Genomic DNA, 16226 nt, shown 5'->3' on the forward strand with positions numbered 1-16226 from the left:
GACACAATGGTGATTGAACTGTGTAAAAAATATTATCTTTCTGCTGCTGTCTTGATGCCAACTTTGTCCCAGAATGAAAAATGATGGATAAGGAAAGTAATCTGCCCTGCACTGCCTGAGGTGATGCTAATACTATTTTCACAGTGCTCTCACAGCACCAAGGGTTTGTCTGTTCCATTCGTAACTTTCACAATCAAATCCAGTCCTGCAACACACTCTTCAAAATACCTTGAAACTTGCTGCCACTTTTCAAATGACCAATGTAGAGTGGTCACTGCCTCAGTACTGTCTGTGTGAAAGACAGCATGTGAATCCCTCCAGCATGTGAATCCCTCCAGCATGATGATGGGCAAGAGTCAAGCTTAGATTTGGAGCTTAGGTTTGAAAGACAAGTTTAGATATGAAGCCTGGGCTTCATATCTAGATGCTTACCTACTAGTGGTGTCAGTTCATTTTGGGATGGCTAAATGATTGGCAAAGGCAATGCTCAATCTCTGTGGCAGAGCAGAGTGCTAGCTACCCAATGTTGGTTTTTAACAATGCTTGACAAAGATTACTGCCACTGTTCATTTTGACAACAGTCTCTGCTTGACTTTCATTGAAAAGTTAAATTATTCAGCTGTATCCTAGGATAAGGTGTTCTATGACATGGTGAACCTCCCTAGAAGTTACATTCATATGGGACTCTTCATATGACAACATGGAGTTTGCTTCTTGTGTCAGCAAGAAGCAACCAAATATCTGCCAACCAAATATCATAGAATCATAGAACCATAAAATTATTTGAGTTGGAAGAGATCTTAAAGATCACCTAGTTTCAACTCCACTGTCACAAGCAGGAGCATCTTCTACTACACCAGGTTTCTCAATATTCCTAGCCTTGAACACTGCCAGAGATGGGGCATCCACAGATTCCTGAAGCAATCTGTTACAGTACCTCACCTCCCCCACAGTAAAGGATTTTTGTCCTAATATCTAGTCTTAACCTACACTCTTTCTGTTTAAAGCCACTCATCCTTGTAAAAAGTCCTTCTCCTATTTTCCTGTTGGCCCACTTCACATACTGGAAGGCTGCTTTAAAGTGTCCCTGGACCCTTCTGTTCACAGGCTGAACAACCCCAACCCTCTCAGCCTGTCTTTGTAGGAGAGAATATGTTCCAGCCTTCTGGCTGTCTTCATGGCCTCCTCTGGGCTCTTTCCAGCAGTTCCATGTCCTCCCTGTGCTGGGACCCCAGAGCTGGATGCAGGGTTCCAGGTGGGCTCCCACCAGAGCAGAGCAGAGGGGCAGAATCCCCTCCCTCCCCTGCTGCCCACGCTGCTTTGGATGCAGCCCAGGACACGTTTGGCTCTCTGGGCTGGGAGTGCCCATGGCTGGGTCATGTCCAGCCTCTCAGCCACCAGCACCCCCAAGTCCTTCTCACAGGGCTGCTCTCCATCTGCTCATCCCTAAGCCTGCAATATAAAATTGTGAAACAGGGATTATCTCCTTTTACAAAGGAAACTGATGTGACAGTAAGTGTCCTGGTCAAGTTGTCAGAGAAAGCTTGAGGTCAAGTAGGAGCTCCAACCATCTAAATAATAGTCCTTAAGTCCTTAAAACATGGATAGATTTCTATCAAAGTGTTTGCCTTCTTAAGGTCTGTGATGTAGAAGAGTGAACTGTTTGGTTTTTTTTTGGTTTTTTTTCTGAATACCTAAAGACATTATGTACACAAGTCTGTCAAGAGATGTTGTTTTACATTATGGTCTGTTTTCAGTGATGTCTACTGTCAGCTACAGCAGCAAGTGAGTATCATTACCTATTACATCTGCAGAGGAAAGTTTTATTTTTCTAATCTGTGTGTTATTTTAATTCATGTGCTATTGCAAACACATAAGAAAATAGACTCAGACTTTTTTTTATAAACATGCATGCATGACAAGTAATAGGTTACTTGAAAATAGAGGAATAACTACTTGCAGAAGCATGTTTGTATTCTGTCATCCACAATATCTCATCTTTTGAGAAACAAACAAAATTATCATAATTGTTCATTCCTTTCATACCTTACCCTTTTCCATTACCATCACTGTCACTATTCACCTAAATGTTAATGCTCTCTTCTGGTTTTGGCTCATTGCAAGCCTCCTCTGGCTGAAAAACAAAATCTACTTTTCAGAATGTTTCAAATACTTCTGCCTGGAATGTCATTTTATGCTGCTCAACATCATGCAAATTATATTGGAGATCTTCTCATAATAGTGGATTATGCAGGCTTGTCACATTGCAAGAGTCTCGGGAAAGTTTGGGAAAGGAAAGTTTACCTTAAGAACAAGGAGAAAATATTTATCTTGATAGAAGTTGACAAAAGAACGGTTTGTTTAAGAAAAGCTTTGTCAGAAAGGTTTCTTAATGAAGCTAGTTTTGTACAAATGAAGCCGGAATAAAAGTAAAGTAAAACAGTTTGGAATAAAAATAAAATAATAATAAAGTAAAAAAGATACCCTTATCTTTTCACCATCCTTGATGAATATTATCACAGCTTTCATTTGGGCAATTCATGAATCATGGTCTACATGAATATCCTTGCATGTTATTCGTCATGTTTTCCTTCTGAATAAAACCAGTTTAAAATATCCTGGGACTTTTTCAACAGCATGATATGTTTTCTTAAAAATGTGACATTAGAGTCAGCCAGAGTGCATCCTTTTGTTTATTTTGCTTTTACTGGTAATCAGGAGTTCCATTCTTGCATGTTGGCTATTTTAAGAGGTCTGGCAGGCTCTGCTGAGCTGCCTTTGAAGCAAGTGGGAATAGTACAAGAACCTTGCATTCCTTGAAGAATATACCATGGTATCTCTACAGTACAGAGGCTGCCAGTAATGGAAGCTGGAGCTGATATTGATACAAAAACTGCAACCGTATGTCCCAGTTACAGAGAAAAGGGGTTGGGGCTTTAGAGGCTCTTTAATTTCATACCACCTTAATCATTGGTGGGGACAAAATTTCATCAGAAAGAACCAAGTGCCAGAAATTCACCTTCTTACCTGGCTCTCTCCAGAGAGAAAGTGTTGGGATCAGCTGGTGGCCCCAGCCTCCTCTCTGCCCCCAGCCCTCCCTCCACCCCTTCAAGCCCAGCAGAGTGTGTGCCCCCAGCACTGAGTCAAGCTGGGTGAGCACTGCTGAGCACAGCCAAGCACACTGGTCCAGAGAAACAGCAGGCAGCCCAACACGGGTGATCTAGCTACCAAGGGGATTGTTTTGTCCCAGTTCATTGTAGTTTGTTTAGGAGTTTTTTCATACTTGGTGTCCAGGAAGGATTTTAAGCCATGAGAGCTCTTTCAATGTATTGCCTTTGTCTGAACCACGTGAGCAGCGCTGCTTTTGGGAAGCCTCTTTTTCTGTTCCCAGTGGTGAATAACTTTTTGTGGGTGCCTCTCTCATTTATATACTCTTTGCCATTAATACTGCACCAGCTATCACAAATTTAGTAAATTGTTATTCCAATTTATATTTTCTCCTTATTGTTCCTCCATTATTAGAATGGGTGGGGCAAAAGGCTGGGGCTTGTTTGAAATTTACTTCACTGCTAGTTGTTAAAACCAGCACACCATAGGAAATGCTGCAAGGAAATTAAAAGTAAATCCAGTGCCCCACTTTACACAAATACCATCTGCTAAGACTGGGACATCTTCAAAACAGCATTACTGTCAACCTCTCTGAACATACCATGGCTATCAATAGCAACTTGCAATTTAATTGATCTGGTGTGGATGTTAAGATGGCAACACGGAACTGCCTTAAGAATGTCATTCTGGTTTGCCTTATTAAAAAGTTTAAATATCAAGTTTGATCCTGGTGACATTTTTTCCTTCTTATCCCCTTATATGTCATAAGTTGGTTTAATGAATTGGATGAAGGTTTATGTCACTATGATATGTTGTTAATATCACCTTGTTGAAATACACAGACCACAGAAAGGCTTGGCAGGCAAGGAATAATTCTATTTTCTTGACTTACAGGCATTTCTTAAAAGATCATCAAGTAATCAGCCAGAAGCAAGTGAGGTGTTCTAACATGAGGGACTACTAGGGGATGGACGCAATGAAAAAATATCAAAAGACAGAAATAAAACTTCCGAGGGAAATGCAAGTTTAACCATAAAATTTCAAATAACACTTTAATGCATAAATTCTTTCTTCCAAATGAGTCACATTTCAAATTATTACACAGTTTGTTGAGAGGAAAGTGTTGTCCTGCTGTACTCTGCTCATTTTCCTAACAGTCAAAGAAGTTGAGAAATGTTTGAACTGAGTCATCAAGATTCTGACCACCCCTGTTTCTGAGGCTTTGCTCTGCATTTTAAGGACTACATCATACATCATGATAGGCAAGAGGTGACAAATCACAGCAGGGAAGATATTATCTTCAGCAATACTTCAATATAACATTAAGAACAGTGATTTTACTTCTGTGCTTTACATTTCCCTGACAAGACAGGTAGTGAAAGGAGTCCTGCTGCTTTTATGGTACAGATTATTCCTGGTGTACAGATTGTTACAGCTGGTCAATCTCTCTTGATGTCATCAGCTTTGAATGGACACCACAGTTAGGTCTGTACCTCAGTGTGATATAGGAGTCACTTCCATTAGCCAATGTGTGGGAAATCAAGTCTGTGATTTAAAAGAAATTAATATTTTTGCTTCATTCCCTAGCTCAGCTGGCAGATGATCACTTGGTTTGACAGATAAAGGAGCTGAGGTGCAGCTTGATTATTAGCACCTCTTCCAGCAGGAGCACGTTGTTAGGTGAGCTCGGCTGAAGTACAAAGCCATGCTTTCCAGCGGTAGGTAAAGCCTGTTGCCCCATTGTCCTGCTTTTGGCCAGGAGACAGAGGTTACTCTATACCACCTCAGGTCATTGCAGTGGCAGAGGGAAGGGACTTTTTGGACTTCTCTGTGGGTTTTGGTCAAACAAACTTGTCAGGTTGAGGGAAGACATCTGCCACAGTTTCATTGTCTTGGGATGCCCAGTGAGCATTTTTGCCTGTGAATCACTCTCTCTTTTGTATACGTTTAAAATTTATTTTAAAAGAACCTTTTTATTTATTTTATTTCTGTTACTTTTTGCTTTCTTATCTCATTGCTGTTTTCAGTAAATTGCTGTTACTCAACCTGTGATCTTCACCTTTTTACTTCCAATTCTCATCTCCATTCTGCTGGAGCAGGAAATGGGAGGAGAAGCAAGTGATAAGTGTGTGAATCCTTGTTGAAGATGTCATAGTTCAGAAGGGAAGTTCTGCCATCTGTTGAGGTTTCCATGCTGGAGCTACAATTTCCAGTGGTAAGGAGAGAGGAGACAACAGGAGGATGGAAATAGAATGAGTCTAAACAAACACAAAATTATTTTTGTAAAGGATTCTCCTCTTTTAAAATATTGCAACTGTTCAGCAATTAAATCACAGAATCATAGAATATGTTGACTTGGAAGGGGCCATCAAGGATCATCAAATCCTGCCCTGCAAAGCACCATCCCCAAGAATCACATTGTGTGCCCAGGAGTATTGTTCAAATGCTTCTTGAACTCTGTCAGACGAACAGAACTTCAAGTCTGTCAGGTATCCCCCAGACCAACTTCCCTGGGGACCCTGTTACAGTGCCCAACCTCTCCCTGGGAGAAAAACCTTTAAACCTTGTTCTAATATCCAGCCTACACTTGCCCTGACACAACTTCAAGCCGTTGCCTCAGGTCCTGTCACTGGTCACCACAGAGAAGAAATCAGTGCCTGCTCCTCCTCTTCCCTTCACGAGGAAGTTGTAACTGCAATGAGATCTCCTCTCAGTCTCCTCTTCTCCAGCCTGAATAGCCAAGTGACCTCAACCACTCCTCATACTGCTTTTCCTTAAGTCCCTACTCCATCTTGGTTGCCCTCCTTTGGATGCTCTCTAATAGCTTAATGTCTTTGTCATAAAACTGCCCCCAGCACTCGAGGTGAGGCTGCCCCAGTGCAGATCAGAGTGGAACAATTCCCTCCCTTGCTTGGCTGCTGATGCTGTGCCTGATGCACCCCAGGACACAGCTGGCCCTCCTGGCTGCCAGGGCACTGCCCACTCATGTTCAAACTTGCCCTTGACCAGGACCCCAGGTCCCTTTCCATGGCACTGCTCTCCATTTTCTCATTTGCAGGCAGTCCATACACCCAGGGTTGTCCCATCTGAGATGCAGAATCCAGCACTTTCCCTTGTTGAACTTCATACAGGTGGTGATTGCTGTCCTGGGTTGACTATATGATGCTTTTATCCCCAGTCGTCTCATTCTGTTAATGCTGAATAATAAGTTTTGCACCTTTAAGACGTGTTCCAGAGAGTGAAGGGGGGGACAAAAGAAGCAGCAGTTTGTTTTCAGACTGCACTCACTCTTCCACATTCCCGCTCCTGACTGTTTGAACAGACAGTGGGACAGAGCTCTCTTTTGCTTTTAGTTAGTTTAGCTAGCTGAGGCAGAGAAGTTCCCTGGACTGTAGTTTTTTCCCTTTTCTTTGGACCTCTTGAAACCTGCTCTGGACTGAACACCCAGGGGAGCACTGGCAGCTGCACCTGTGGCCCACTGGGCTGGGCCTGGCCTGCAACATTTCCAGCGCCTGAGGGACTGATCAGAGACTGAGTGAGTGCAGCTGCAACCCGGGGAGGGAGGTTTTCTCAGTTTGTCATCTCTTTTGGAGCAGCAAGGGGTTTTATTCTTTAATATTGTTTAGGTTTTATTGTTTAATAAACAGTTATTTTCCACTTTTCTCCAAGGAGGTAGTTTCTCCCAGACCAGTTGCAGGGAGGGGCTGACAGAATCTCTTTTCCTACAGGAACCCCTTTGGGGATTGTCTCCCAAATTTGCTCTGAACCAGGACAATTGCCCAGCCCTATAATTTGTCAAGGTCTCTCTGCAGGGCCTCCTTGCCTTCAAGGGAGTCAGCAGCTTCTCCCAGTTCTGTATCATCTGCAAACTTGCTTAGTATCCCCTCCAGTCCTGTGTCCAGGTCATTTATGAAGATGTTGAAGAGCACAGGGCTAAGGATGAAGCCCTGTGGAACCCCACTAGTGACAGATGACACCAGTCTGATGTCACCCCATTCACTGCAGCCCTTTGTGCCTGACCCATGAGCCAGCTGCTCACCCACCACATGAGGTGTTTATCCAGCTGTGGGCTGGACATTTTCTCAGAAGGGTCCTGTGCCAGAGAATACCAAAAGCTCCACTAAAATTCAAAAAGATCACATCAAATTCCTGGTTTCCCTTGATCAGCTGAGTGGATCACCCTTCCTAGAGGGAAATCAAGTTTGATAAGAAGGACTTTCCACTCATGAAGCCGTGCTGGTTGTGACCAATGACTGTGTTGTCTTTCAGGTGTTCTTCAATATCTACGAGAATAATCTCCGTAATTTTACCAGGCCCTGAAGTGATGGTACTGAACTACTGGCAGGCCTGTATTTTCTGGGGTCCTCTTTCCTGCCCTTCTTGAAAATTGTGACAACATTCATCAGCTTACAGTCAGCTAAGATTTTCCACAGACTGCCAAGATCTTTCAAAAATCAACGGGAGAGGTTTTGTGGTGACATCAACCAGATCTTTGAGGATTTTGGGATGGATCCCCTCAGGCCCTGTAGATTGGTAGGGATCCACCTGAAGCAGCAGATCCTGCACAATGTCAGGGTCAGCTGAGTTGATCATTCTCACAGTAATGGTCTCCCAGCTGAGACCCTCCTGAATATTGAAGACAGACACAAAAACCACATTAAACATCTCTGCTTTGTTCATGTCCCTGTTTGTGAGATGACCACCCTCGTTCTGCAAGGGGACAATGTTATTTTCACACTGCCTTTTGCTATTAATATATTTGAAAAAACTCTTTTTATTGTCCCTCCACAGTTCTGGCTACCTTCAACACCAGATGAGTTTTGGCCACACAAATTTTCGCTCTACAATGATGAGCAGCATCTCTGTATTCTTCCCATGTCACCTGACCTTGCTTCCACTGGGCATGTACCTTCCTTTTTGCCTTATCCAAGACAGCAGATCACTTTTCATTATGAAGAAAGTAATTTACAGTTCTGATTCTTAGTCTCAGGAACCTCAGCTTCTCCTGCTGGTGTTTTACACAAACTTCCTCATTATGCAATGAAGACCAAAAGAAAATTATTTCTTTCCATTCAAGGCAGCACCTAATTCTGTTTACAGTTTTTGATACTGACTTTAACACATCTAAGGAAACTGGTCTATTTACTGACAGTAAGAGAGGCTTTTATCCAAGCAGCATTTCTGTAATTAATATAAAAGGTGTGCCCAAACTTTTAGTCCAGTATCATTAAAAAGTGACTTGCAAATGTGATAGCTGCCATTTAAAGATGCTTAACTGGATATTGGTACTATTTTTCTCTGTGCTGTTCTTATGTTTGTCTCCTTGGGGCTCGGTATGTGTATGTGAGCATTTGTCTTTCCAAAAGAAAGAATTCAAAAATATAAACAACAGGGCCTAAGGATATTTATGTTTAGAATAAAAGGGTTTGTGGCACAGTTTATTCTTAAGTAACTCAGCAGCTGGCAGGAGCTCAGCAACAAGATGAATTCCCAGTTCTCTTGAAATCACTTGCTTTTTCAGGCAAGGTACCTTAGTGGAATTGGATCTAAATCAAATAACCACACCATATGGTTTTGCCATAAAGATCTGTCAATATTTGATAATAAAACACATAAAGATTACACTGTTTTACACAGGATCTCATTAATCTGATTGAGAGCTATGTATTTAAATATCTGTGAACCTCTGAATCTAGAACACCAGCCTCGATCATAATATGTTGGTATAAGTGTTGAGTCACAGCGAGATGGCTGCATTTTGGTAAATCATGTTCTCCAGGGCATGTTAAATCAATTACAGTTCCTCTGACAAACTTCGGGTTCCATTCAATACCTCTAAAGCAAACAAAAGCTATGTGAAGCATGGGACTGGTCAGACATCATTTTTACACTATAGGGAAAACAAACTGCCACCTTCAAGAACTATATAGGAGAAAGATCTAACTACAGCAATTTTCTGGCAGGAGCTTAGCACCATCAGCCCACCTCCTAAGCATCTCACCAAACCATAGGACATACATTACCATCAGGCCTTTGGATGAGGCAAATATGGTAATACAGGGACTTTCCTTATTCTCTCCAGGAGACTGGACAACCATTTCTTAAAATGAGAAAGTACTGACCTCTCTCAGAAGGAGCACAGTGTCTGTTTGAGCTCCATTCTGTGGGGACCCAAATTCACCATTGCTTCCCATCTGGAAAAGAAGCTGATGGTGCATGATTACCATTTGAACACAGATGCCTGAAAAGGGGAGGTTAAGCAAAAACACAGTGAACAGCCAGGACTGCTCCTCTGGCAGCTTCAGTGACTCTGTTCTTGTTCTGCCAACTTTTCTGGAGGCTGGCAGGAAGGACTGGACCACGTTCCCCAGCAGTGCCATCAGGGTTTGGTAGCTGGCCTGCTGGTAGGATGCCTTCCTCAGGATCCAGGAGAGGTCCCACCTGGCTGTGCAGGAATGACATGCCTTAAATCCAGGTATAACAAGTCCAGCAAGGATCTCTGAAGCTTGTTAATGGAAACAGAGACATAGTTGATAAGTAGAGGGCCTGGAATTTGGACAAAGCTGTACTGTTGCAGTTCAACAAATTATATGTTACCTGAACTGTTGAAGAGGAACTGTGTGCTCTTCTGGTGGCACAAAAGGGGGTTAAAATAAGCTAAATGATATCAAGTGTGCAGAGGGCATGCTTACCCCTTCACTAAGCATGTCCTAGTGCTTCTTGCACCATTGCCATCTACAGTTGCATCACTGTAGACTTTAGCACTTAGGAACACAGCTGTCTTCAGAAGGATTTGTCTGTGAAATTTTGGGAAGCGCTCCTGACTCTTCTTCTGGGTGCACAATACTTTCCCAGGTACAGGATAGCAGCGGAAAACTTGGTAGAAGCAGGGATGCTTCTGGAATCTGTGCCACTGTCAGTTTGAAATATATGTGTAAGAGAGCATCTGGGCTTAGAAGCAACCAGAAAGACGAAAACAAGCCAGCAAACCACACAAGGGAAAGCTCTTGCACAGAATGAAAGGGATGAAAACCACTGGATTGAACACCAAAATGAATATTACAGATTTCAGTGGTTTTAGTTCCTTAATATAATACAACAGTGAAAACCTGCCATGAAATGCAGTCGTATTTTAGCAGTGAACCAACCTCTCATGCACTGTATCATATGCTGTCAGTACAGAAAGAAGTACTCTGAGTCAAAGGGCTAATTGCAAGCAAAACGTGACAAGAGAAGGGACAGGGTAGCAGTAAGCAGTAGATTTCAGGCTGCAAGAAGACAAGTTATGATATCCTCTCCTTCACCCTCTTTCAACAGAAAGGAACTGGAATGTTTTGAAGATAAAAGGCAACTGGTCTAAAAGTGATGGGAAAGAGCTGTCTCCCCATACTGCACTTCATTAACCTGTGGAATTAGCTGCTGAAACATCTTCCTCAGGCTGACCAGAAAGACAGATTAAATATCATTAAAAATCTGAAATATTTCTACATCTAAATTAAAAAAATAAGAAAAAACCCACATATAAATAATGAGAGATGACAAAAACTATTTATGAAAATAATAAAAGCACTTCTGCCTTGGCATATAAACTGACATTCTAAGTAGGATACAAAAATTTCTTTTTATATTTGGTCATTGAGAAACTTTGAGTTTTCCCGCACCTTTAGCTGAACCAACATCTCTAGTCACAGTCAGACATTAAATTTTGGGCTAAAAATAATATTAATACCAGCAATTCCATCTGATCTTCATCTGTTTCACTGAGTTTATCCTCTAACATAAAAATTCTAAAAAAGTAAAAATACTACTCACAATTTCCTCAGGGTGAAACATTTCTTCCTAAGAGAACAAACAAGCATAGTCAGCTCAAGTCAGCATTAGGACAGTAGGTGCTTTTTTAATTTATTGTCACCTTAAATTTTCTAGAAGAAAGGAAGAGAATGGTACCTTAATGTTTCCTTAAAAGACATATGTAGTCCAAAAATAAAGATCTTAGGCTCAGCGTCCATATGAAAAGTTGAAGTCATTTAACTCAGTAAGTTTGAGCTTGCTATATCTGTACCAGTTCTTATTGTGCTTGCAGAGGCCTTCAATCAGCTGAACTGTCTAAATAAACAAGAAAAATGAATATGATTACAAACCTAACACTAAATCACTTTTGGTTACCTATTGACATTAACAACTGCAGAGTCGTATCTTCTCAGCTGAGATGCTGTTGAACTGGGTCAGCCAACTTATATATGTTCTTCACCTTTTGAACTTTGAAGTAGCATGTCAGTTTATGACTGAATGTTTATTTCAATCATAAAGTGAGAAGCACATGGCTCAGCCAAAATACAATTTCAGGGCTGCAGGTTTCTTTCTAATTGAAAGAAACTGCTAATTCTTTCAATTAAATGCTAATTTTTCAATTAGCTCTGTCTAACAGGGGAATAACATTTTCCTGTGATACATTGATAAACACCTCAAGCATAAGATGGAGATGAATGTTTTCTTCCTTAGAATGAGAAGATTGTGGAAAAGTTGCATGCCTTAATCTGCTAGCTATTCTCTTTCAAGGGCAGCCTCAGCACACTTAGTTCTCCTTGTTGCAAGGGCACACAGGAGGCTCATGTCCAGCTCACTGTTCACCTGCACCCTGCTTGTGCTAAGTCTGCTTGGTAAGCATGAGTGTATTATTCTAAACTGTTAGTGCTAAACATTCTTACCCATAGTTCCATTCAGGCAACTAAAATGGCAATCATCTGTGTCACTAAAAAAAAGAGAAATTGAGGACAGTAGGAAAAATGAAAAGGTGATACACTGAAATAGCTGGCAAATTCAGTCAGTAATTCTACAACACGGAGTTTGGACAGACCAATGACAGTTTAGACATCTGCTATGCAAGTTCTTATCCTTGGACAAATTGTAGAGATTTCCTTCTTATTCTGGAAAGCAGAGTGGATATGTGGGAGGATGTATTTCATTTCAGCCCAATTCCAAGAGAACTACCACAAGATGTGAAAGCACCAGAGGAAATACAGTCTCCTGCTAGCCTGGAATGTCATGTTGCAGAACAGCTAAATTGGTCAGAGGAATTGTGTCCTGTTTCTATTCAGAAAGGAAGACTAGACAAATAGATTGAGGCAGAGTTTTTGTTTTTCCTGACTTGTTTTTCTTGGGATATTTTGAACACAACTAGGTGAGGTGGAGCTGTTGACCCAGTCCAACTGTAAGCATCTCAAAAGCTGCCCTGAGATTTTCTGGTACCCTTTATAAAGGTCTGAAATATTTCCCCTTCCTTGTTCTTCTTCTGCACACCTGAAGATGCATCAGCAGTTGTATATTCAACTCACTCCCTGCTGTTGGCAGGACTGCTATCCCTGTCCCTTTTCCTGCAGTATCCCTGAGCTGTGGAAAGGGAAACAAAATAATATCTAACATTTAGAAACAAATTTCAATGAGCATAAATGACTGCATACTACATTTGGGCCACCTTCCATGTGGCAGTAAACTTCTATAAGGGAAAACCAACAGGTTTGTACTATCACTGGGTCACTGCTGAGGATGAAAAAGCAAAGCCAGCTCTTCTTCCCAGTCCAGACTCCAGAGGTCCACTGCTTAAAAGATAACAAGATACCTATCACAACAGAGTCTTAATTCCCTTCATGCTAGTCATACCCATGAACATGTCTAATTTATCTAATTTTTCTTGTATCTTATGTAGATTTCATGTGTGATTTTTGATTGCACTGCAAATCTTTATAGTCTAGAGATTACATTATATTTTACCAGTTTTCCTTACAGCATTCCAGATGTGCTTCACTAGGGCTGAGTAGAGGATCAGTATCATCTCCCTCAACCTGCAATGCTCTTCCTAACACATCCCAGGATCCCATTGGCTTCTTGGCCCCCAGGACACACTGCTGGCTCATGGACAGCTTGTTGTCCACCAGGACTCCCAGGTGCTTCTCTGCAGAGCTGCTTCCCAGCAGGTCACCTCACCCCCAGCCTGTGCTGGTTGTTCCTCCCCTGGTGCAGGACCCTGCACTTGCCTCTGTTGAATTTCAGATGTTTCTTCTCTGCCCAGCTCTCTAGCATCTCCAGGTCTCACTGAATGGCAGCCCAGCCCTCTGGGGTATTGGTCACTCCTCCTGGCTCTGTGCTGCCAGGGAACTCGCTGAGGGTACACTCTGTCCCTGCCTCCAGGTCACTGATGAATAAGTTGAACAAGACTGAACCCAGAACTGACCCCTGAGGAGCCCCACCAGCTACAGGCCTCCAGCTACTCCCTGTGCCACTGGTCACAGCTCTCTGAGCTCAGTCATTCAGCCAGTTCCCAATTCACCCTGCTGTCCTCTCAGCTAGCCCACACTTCCTGAGCTACCATCAGCATGCTGGGGAAACAGTGTCAAAAGCCTTGCTGAAGACAAGATGTCCCCACAATTCACTTCTCCCCGTCCATGCAAACCAAATGTAGTTTTGACAAAGCTTTCATTCAGAGACTTTTTTCCTGAGTTGAAACCAAATTAGAAAAAACTCGGGAGAAGGATATGGAATTGTTTGATAGCTGGTTTTGTATTGCACATTTCTATTCCTGTCCAGCTCTGTTCTGCTCCAAAGAATTTCTCATGCCTTGATCTGTACAGATATTCAGGTCACAAGCTATGTCCTCCTTCTGCCATTCACTGTTGTGAAATACTTCTCTTTCCTGGAGAAAATTATATTCAGATGGTGCCACAGTACCTATCTTAGTGGAATTAATGTATCAACATGTTGTTGTTGTTATTGTTATGACTAATGATTTATAATTCTTACAATTATAATTAAAAACAATAACTAATTGCTACTAACGATTGTTTACCAAGTTGCTTCACTTTGGATTTGCATGGAAGGGAGATCTTAACCCACGCCTTGTCCCCGATTACAAATTCGCACTCCAGTCTGTAGCATGATAAGCCACCATTTGGAAGGTGGAAATTTCTTGGCTAGCAAGTAAGAAACTGCGCTAGAAGGATGTGTACACTTTTGAGAGGAATACACAGGCTGCTCACATGAAAGCAACCAAAACCTCATGAGCTCAAAATGAATTAGTGCATGAAGAGTTGTTGATTTCTGCCCCCAGACTACAGCTGACCTAGGGTTTCCACAATCTCAAATTGCATCCCAGAGTAAAAAAACCTGCACATGGTACCTATGTCTGGGGGGCAGTGTTAGGCAGAGTGCTATATGTCTGCAGCACTCACACAATCTGAAATGTGAAAGCAGGCATTTGCAAAACCCACTGGTTTTTCTATTCCTCATAAGAGGAAAAGAAAAAATACATGATCATTTCAAACAGCTTAATATTTTTAGACAATCAAGTTGTTCTTTCAAGGTTCACTTGGAATTCTACTCCTATACATTATAGCAGCTTTTTTCTGACACTTCTGTTAAAATCCAAAGACAGCTCCTATCCAAGAATAATTTCAGTTTCTGAGTTACAGACATTTTCTCTACACAGTAGAGCAATGAATCAAAGTATTTAAATTCAGACTGCTGTAATATTTCACAGTCCTGCCAGAGACAGAAGCGCAGTAGCCAAACTGTAAACAGCTCTGTCTCCTTGCAGTCCTGTTAAACATCATACAAGCACCTACATCTCTCTAACATTGGAGCCCATAGAACAAACCACAGATGTAAACCTAAGTTGTGCATAAGCATTTCAGGACTGAAATTTGGTGATTTAACTTTAGAAGTGCATATATTTTAGGTGAGCTCTTGAGCATCATGAAGAAGCAATTCTTTGAATGTATTTTTCCTTCAAAGGAAAATAAAAGACACTTTATTTTTCCTTTTTACTCCTCTTTCTTAAGTTACCAAACAAAGAAGGTATAGCAACACCGGACTATTTGGAAATCTAGGCCAGGAAAATCTACTGGACAGCTTAGCTGCTTTCTGAATTCCACTTCTTCCACTTATTATTATTATTATTATTATTATTATTATTATTATTATTATTATTATTATTATTATTATTTAATCTGGGCAAGTAGCTGAATGGGGATCTTAACAAGTTAATTTCCAAATATTCTTAAGAGAACAGATAGCTCATGGAATATTTTTATCCTGGAAACTGATCAATTTTACTTCACTGTAACAATTTACTAAAAAAATATGACAGAAAACTTTGCCTGACAAATTTAATTATAGTCTTTTTTCTGAGAAGAAGATTTTTTTTATATCACCTACCTGCAGTTTTGCTACTGCACATAGGAAGGACCACCCCAGTGTGCCTTACCCATGGATAGAAACAAATCTTTGTGTAACAGAATATGGTTTGATTGAACTCTACTTACCTGCAGCTAAGTATGTCTTCCTACAAGCCATCTTCAATCTCTGCGTTGATATCTGCATGGAAAAAACCCAATATTATTCTTCCTGTCATCTGGGCTTTCAAAGACTGTTGCCTCTAACTACTTTCAGCACTATTCATCTCTGCAGCAAGTAACTTCTCTATTCCAGTCTCAGGTTTTGTCTGAATCACACGTTTACTTACCTCCAGATGTTTGCAGTGTCATGAGCACCATGTCAAATTTGAGTTCTGCATTACAGACCAGCCAGAAATTATTTAGGTTTTGCCCACTCTTCAATGTTTAATCAGTTGCATTATCAGTCACACCCACGTCATTATGACTCAAAAGTGTCTCCCACTCAGAACCAAAACTCCTTTAGAAGGAACCCAGGAAAACAAACACGATCCAAACAAATCTGAACAAGTATCTCTCTGCATGTATTAGGGAAATCCATTAAGTAAAGGTATGTCACACTTCCATGTGAAAGCTGAGCAAAACATCTTCTAGCAAAACCTCCAGCATGGAGCTACAGCATATGTTAGGAATCCTTTTCATCTCAACAAAACAGGCTGATTTTGCAGGTAATGTTTTCATCTGACATTTTTCCCACTCAAGATGTAAAAAAAGCTACATTATTTTGCTACAGTAGCTGTCAACATCAGAACATTTTCTCATTTTTGCTTTGAATTCTCCTGAAATTTTGACTGTTTTTAACTAGATAAAGTACAGGCCCTTTTAAAACTATATGCTGGTATTTATCATTCTCTAAATAGACCTTCTCATGGAATTTTGCAGTACTATATT

General features: G+C 41.2%; 1 long non-coding RNA gene across 9 annotated transcripts in view; it reads right to left on the minus strand.

Moving 5' to 3' along the window:
• The window catches only part of LOC143692047 (uncharacterized), a 45039-nt gene extending 29083 nt beyond the window's left edge, over nt 1-15956 (minus strand). Inside the window, exons 1-5 of one of the 9 annotated variants that reach the window (XR_013179922.1) lie at nt 15626-15948; nt 15426-15477; nt 11056-11214; nt 9801-10947; nt 4134-9302 (exon numbers count right to left, since the gene is read on the minus strand). This is a non-coding gene — a long non-coding RNA (uncharacterized LOC143692047). Of the gene's footprint in view, nt 1-4133; nt 10948-11055; nt 11215-15425; nt 15478-15625 lie in introns of those variants that run through there. The other 8 variants (XR_013179921.1, XR_013179916.1, XR_013179920.1 and 5 more) reach the window with 8 other exon arrangements.
• Between the last annotated feature and the right edge of the window lie 270 nt (nt 15957-16226).

This window comes from Agelaius phoeniceus, chromosome Z, assembly GCF_051311805.1.
Source record: "Agelaius phoeniceus isolate bAgePho1 chromosome Z, bAgePho1.hap1, whole genome shotgun sequence".
NCBI classification, from domain to species: domain Eukaryota; kingdom Metazoa; phylum Chordata; class Aves; order Passeriformes; family Icteridae; genus Agelaius; species Agelaius phoeniceus.